The 5709-nt window shown below is 35.8% G+C and overlaps 1 protein-coding gene and 1 long non-coding RNA gene across 2 annotated transcripts in view; one reads left to right on the forward strand and one right to left on the reverse strand.

Moving 5' to 3' along the window:
• The window catches only part of LOC107669875 (splicing factor, arginine/serine-rich 15-like), a 33954-nt gene that overhangs the window by 22745 nt on the left and 5500 nt on the right, over positions 1-5709 (forward strand). The window lies entirely within an intron of this gene.
• LOC107669896 (uncharacterized) lies at positions 4686-5109 on the reverse strand. The gene is made up of 2 exons (XR_001632040.1): positions 5028-5109; positions 4686-4811 (listed from the first exon to the last, which is right to left on the reverse strand). It is a non-coding gene; the product is annotated as an uncharacterized LOC107669896 (long non-coding RNA).

Here is a 5709-nt window from a genome sequence, read left to right on the forward strand (position 1 = left end):
TTCATAGTTTTGTCTTTTTTTTTTTTTTTTTTTTTTAAGGTATCCTTAATTTTCTAGTCATATTCAGAACTGGAAAACTGACTTTTTTTGGTGTTCTCATTGCTTTTTGCTTCTGTTTTGGCACATCAAATAGATGTGTGCTGTTTTTGGAGAACATTGCAAAATTCCTTAAATTAATGCAGAACTCCTGCTTATGAAATAATATTAAAGATGATCTATTTAAATAAATATATTTAATATCATTTTTTGCTCTTACTGCACAATCTTTGTTTTTAAACTGTGGACATAAACACAGCCTGATGGTTCAGGATCCAGATCACTAACTCAAAGGTTGAAGGTTCAGTCTCAAGAAGGTCTGATCCAGGACCTGGAGAGTTACTGAGCATCAGGAAGGTGCTGCTGTAAGTGCTGAGGATGTAATGATTCTCCTGAGAAACACTCACAGAGTCTGTGCGTGAAGTACTATCATCGGTATCGGTCTTAAACTCTAATACTGTACAGTATTTTTTCTTTAGTAGTGTGGGTAAAACTTTGTCCTCTTTGATAAGTGAGCAGGAACATATTGGATGCCAAACATAAAAAAGGTGTTATTTAGGTTTTTCGTCCTTTATTCAATGTTCTCCCTGAGTATTTGGACACTTAAAACACAAATGTATGAATATCGATGTTAAGGCAGGAATACGCTACACGACTCTTAAAATCTGAACAGATTTTAAAACACTAGGTGTCATACACTTGCCGACATTACAGAGGAGTAACTTAAGCGACTGAGGATCTACCACTTTCACAACAATCTCAGGCAGAAACACGTGGCTTGCTGCTAGGAGATGCATGAAAAATGAAAGCAATGTTTTAAAATCGGCTTAAAATATTAAACGTTTGTCCTCCGACGACTGAATGGAATCAGAGCCTGTGCCCATCATACACTACGTGGTTTTCTTTGAAATCGGTCAACTCTGTCTTCTCAACATCTGCAGGCTGGCTCTGACTTTCAGCAACTAATGTCGACTCGTCCAGACTGTAAATCGGGGCAAAAATCTGTACAGAAGTTGTGTATTTCAGTTTTTAGATAACAAAATATCTTTATTTTTTAAAGAATGCTTTAGAATTTTGATGAGTAAATACAGGTAAAAATGAAGAAAAAAGTATTTTTGCTTGCTTGGTATTTTGATACCTAATACAATGACATTTAGACAAATTAGTTGTGATTTAAGTGTCTAAATATTTTTTGGTTACAATGTATAACTGTTAAATATTTTTGGTAACACTTCACAATTAGGCTCTATTCATTAGTTATTGCATTAGGTATTATAAGAAAACATTGAACAATACTTAAACATCATGTATTAATCAGAATGTTAATTTCTTCACATACTATTTATCTTTAACCATTTTCAAGTTAAATTAAGTTAACATTAGCTCTTGTATTATAAGTGAACAATATTATTTTTTGTAACTGAACAAACTCAAATTAATGCATGTTCCTGAGGCCTATCTCATGTTTGCAAACGTAAGTGTTATAAAATAAGTGTTACCTTATTTTTAAATGACATTTTAAATATGCACCTGTAAACAGTCATTTATAGGAGAATTTTATGTAATTAGTGTATAGTGTTTAAAGGGGTCCTATTATGCTTTTTCACTTTTTGGATTTTAGTCAGTGTGTAGTGTGTATGTTTGGACATAAAAAGATCTACAAAGTAACAAATCTCAAAGTCCACTCCAAAGAGAGATATTTAGTTTTTAAAAAATCCCTTTTCAAGAACTACAACGAACGGCTCGTTTGGACTACAGCGTTGCTTTTAGGGGTTTTGTGATGTCACAAAGTGGCCCATTAGAATATAATTAAAATAATTCCCGCCTACGGAAATTCGAATGGTTGGGGGTGGGGAGGGGCGAGGTCTTGGTTAGAATGCTTGGTTGAGTGCATCAGACAAGTCGACGACGAAGAAGTGCTGCTGTAGAGTTGGTGCATCAGAGAAAACGAAGAAGAAGAAGAGCTGCTGTAGCGTCAAGTTTTCGCCATGTTGAAGAAACGCTGTTTTTTTGACCCCCGTGCTCAAATGTCTTTGTTTGGCCTTCCTAAAGCGGACAACGTCAGGAAACGGTGGTTGCTATTTATTTTTAACTCCATTCCTGAGCATTAAGCGGTTGTTAACATCGTATCTAAAATGTGATTTAACCAAAAAAACAAAACAACAATAACGTTACCACTCTAATATGTCTTGCAATATCCGTGCGTGCAAAGGTTCTGCGCAATCCTCTTGTTCAATAGTTTTCTGGGTCTGAATCCGGCTCAAATTGATATGGCAATATTGACGCCATCCTTAACTAAACCGGAGCAGACGGAACTTGCTGCTTTGGCAAGGGGCGGGGCAGTACTAAAACACCGTCTAAGCTGTTCGCCAATCACAACGCACTGGGACAGCTAACCAATCACAACACATTTCGTTTTTCTGAAGGCAGGGCCTTCATCAAACCCAGAACTAATCGAGCCGTTTGTGCCAGACTGGGGAGAAAGGTATTTTAATAATGTAAATTATGTGAAAAATTATGTTTTTTTTGAACCACCAAGCATGAGAGCATGTTCTAGTACACCCCCAAAACAAAATCAAGACTTTGTAAAAGAGCATAATAGGACCCCTTTAAAGTAATCTGTATATGAAATTATTCTAAAACCGTATATAAATAACTGAACATAACGATTGAAATCTCCAAAAGGACAGTCTAATGCTAAGTACTGTTAGTTAGAAACTATTGCATTAATCTCTTCTTCACGGAGTCTATTAAAGGTGGGAGTCTTGAAACTACTTGTATTTGTATGATTTTCTGACCAGAACAAGCAGCCACAACATGCAAAACGTGCCACTAGATGGCATTGTCCTGCCATCATGCTGCATGCACATTATAGTGTTTGTGAGGATTGTGCCTCTAGGGTTCAGTGGCAGGGCAGGACTTAGGGGGCCGGGGGGCCCCTGGCCTTGAGGTTATGTTTGGGCCCTATATCTATATACTACAAATGTCCTCAACTATGACATCATGATGCAGTAACACAAAATACACAAAAATTTAAATATGCTTTGAGGTTCATATATAGTACAATTAATATGCAACATGTCTAGCCCAGTTAAAGTTTAGATGTAAAATTAAATAGTCATCATAATTCGAAAAACAGGATGTGTTCTCTCAGTTGAGAGATCAAAACCCTGAAATAACACTGAGCAAAAAATGCCAGATATGTATTATTATTATAAAAATGTATTGTCATATCTGTGTCCTCTTATATCAGAGTCAAATTTAATCAATAAATTCAATCAGAATAAAAAGACATGTTGGATATTAACAATCAAATGAAAACACTATCAACAAAATCCATAGATAGATTCTGCAAAAATTGTGTTGTTTAAATATAACATTTTAATGTAGAAATATTAAATGATTGCAAAAATGAAATAAGCTACTTATTTAAAATATGAAACTACAACCGCCAGTAGGTGGCAGCAAGTGTCTTAATGAGTGAGTTGAATCCTTAAATCAACCGAATCGTTTAAAATGCTAATTCATTTAACTTCGCAAACGACTGTATTTATAGCCTGATTGAATCATTTACTGGTCCGTGAAACACTGAGGAACAAAACACTGTGTTGCTTGGAGACGCAGCGGTTCTGTTGTTTGGTCTATTTTTTTTTTCGGAATTTTGTGTCTGAAGTTACTCTGAAACTTGTTGTTTAGCCTATTTTACATTTGTGATCATGCAGATATTCTGAAAAACAATTGTTTGTGTGATAGGCTAACTCTATCATAGGCTATAAAAACTCATTAAATGGCTAATTTTTTATTTTTTTTTACATCCTTTTGATGACATTTCTGCCCCACTATGTGTGATGGCAGTGAGACGGGAGAGAGAGTGCTCAAAACTCTTCAAATCGTGTAATTTAGTGGAACATTAATATAGAATCATCCTGTGTAAAGAAATGAGGTGTGAACATATGAGAATGTATCTTTATCTTTATCAGTGTGCTGAGCTAAATGATTAATGGAGCTGTTTAAAGTAGCCATGTGATCACAAATTAATTGGCCCAGATGCAATTCAATACATGTGTCCTTGTTCTATGTGAAATAATCATAAATATCAGTTTATGCTGTTTGATTATGGCCTTGAAGGTCGCAGTTGGAAGCTGTTAGCCCCGGCTGGCCCGTTTAGCCCTTGCGTGCACAGTGGAAATGCGGCTGATTATTTCTGACTGGCATATAATTGAACAAATCAAACAAACATAAACGGGTACACTCTAAAAAGCACTGGGTTAAAAACAACCCAATTTGGGTTGTTATTAACCCAAGGGCTGGGTAAATATAGTTCAGAACCCATCTTGGGTTAAATTTACCCAGCATAATGGGTTGATTTAACCCCGCTAATGCGTTTATTCATTTTTACTAGCTTATTTTTTACTTCATACATTAAATACTTTTTACAGATTAACTTAAATCCTCTAAATTTTTCTAAAATACTCCACACAACCACTGGTTTGCATGATAACTTCCTTTATTTTCCTTTATTTATCATTTACAGCATTGTTTATATCGTTTTTTATACATATTGCCTATGTTTAAACTCGTTTAACAAACTTTAGAAGAAAAATTCAACATTAAACAGAAGTAATTCACGTGTAATCAACCAGTCTCTATTATTCTGTTTCCATCGTAACGGCGCTGCTTCTCGTGCCTGAGCTGGAGTCGTGTTCGGCGGGGAACTGCTAACGGACCGCCGCCCTGCGTTTCACTCTAGCCGAAACATGCTGTGACTCCATAACCTACCAATAAACAAACAATAAACTGCTCTGAGGACATGTATCTTTATGAATAAAATCATTTATTTTATGCAAAGCATCAGGCTTTTCCATCACGCGAAAAGACCGCGACACTCGTTAAAGGTGATTCACACCGTGCACCTGTATGTTGCTCTGCATAAAATTTAATGATATACAGCACAGTAGCGATTTTATAGATAAAATAAAATGTACACAAACCTGTATTTTACCGAAGAATGCATCAATTCGATGGCGCTTAGAACTGCTCTCTCGAGAAGAGAAGACGCAAAATCCCCGCGATAAATAACTCTACGATAAATAATACGTCTGACCCAGGATCTGAGTAACACAAAAACTACCCAAACACTGGGTTGTTATGTCTGACGGTAAGTCCAGCCAATGGCAAGTCCAGCCATGGTCAGTGGATATCTGGGATTCAGTCCATTCACTGAAACTTTGAAACAATAAAGAATTATAAAAAGAATTGCTGAAAAGTGAATATATATATAACTATTACTGGAGCAAAACTTAAAAAGTTCCCTCTAAATTCTCTCCGTGGCAATCTTAGCCTCAAGGCAGTCAAAAAAGTTTTTAATAACATAATATATTTAATTTAATTATATATTATTATTTATATTATATTCTGTATATTATGAGATATGTATGCGTATTATCTGAGTTAGTCTGTGAAGTAACTGTGTTTATACAGTGAGGAAAATATTTATTTGATCCCCTGCTGATTTTGTAAGTTTGCCCACTTACAAAGGAGGTCCCCCTGCTCAAGAATGCACATGTACAGGCCAGTTTAAAGTTTGCCAAAGAACATCAAAATGATTCGGAAAAGGCTTGGGAGAAAGTGCTGTGGTCAGATGAGACCAAAATTGAGCTCTTTGGCATTAAC

The sequence above is a fragment of the Sinocyclocheilus anshuiensis genome, unplaced genomic scaffold (genome assembly GCF_001515605.1).
Source record: "Sinocyclocheilus anshuiensis isolate Anshui unplaced genomic scaffold, SAMN03320099.WGS_v1.1 scaffold272, whole genome shotgun sequence".
NCBI lineage: Eukaryota > Metazoa > Chordata > Actinopteri > Cypriniformes > Cyprinidae > Sinocyclocheilus > Sinocyclocheilus anshuiensis.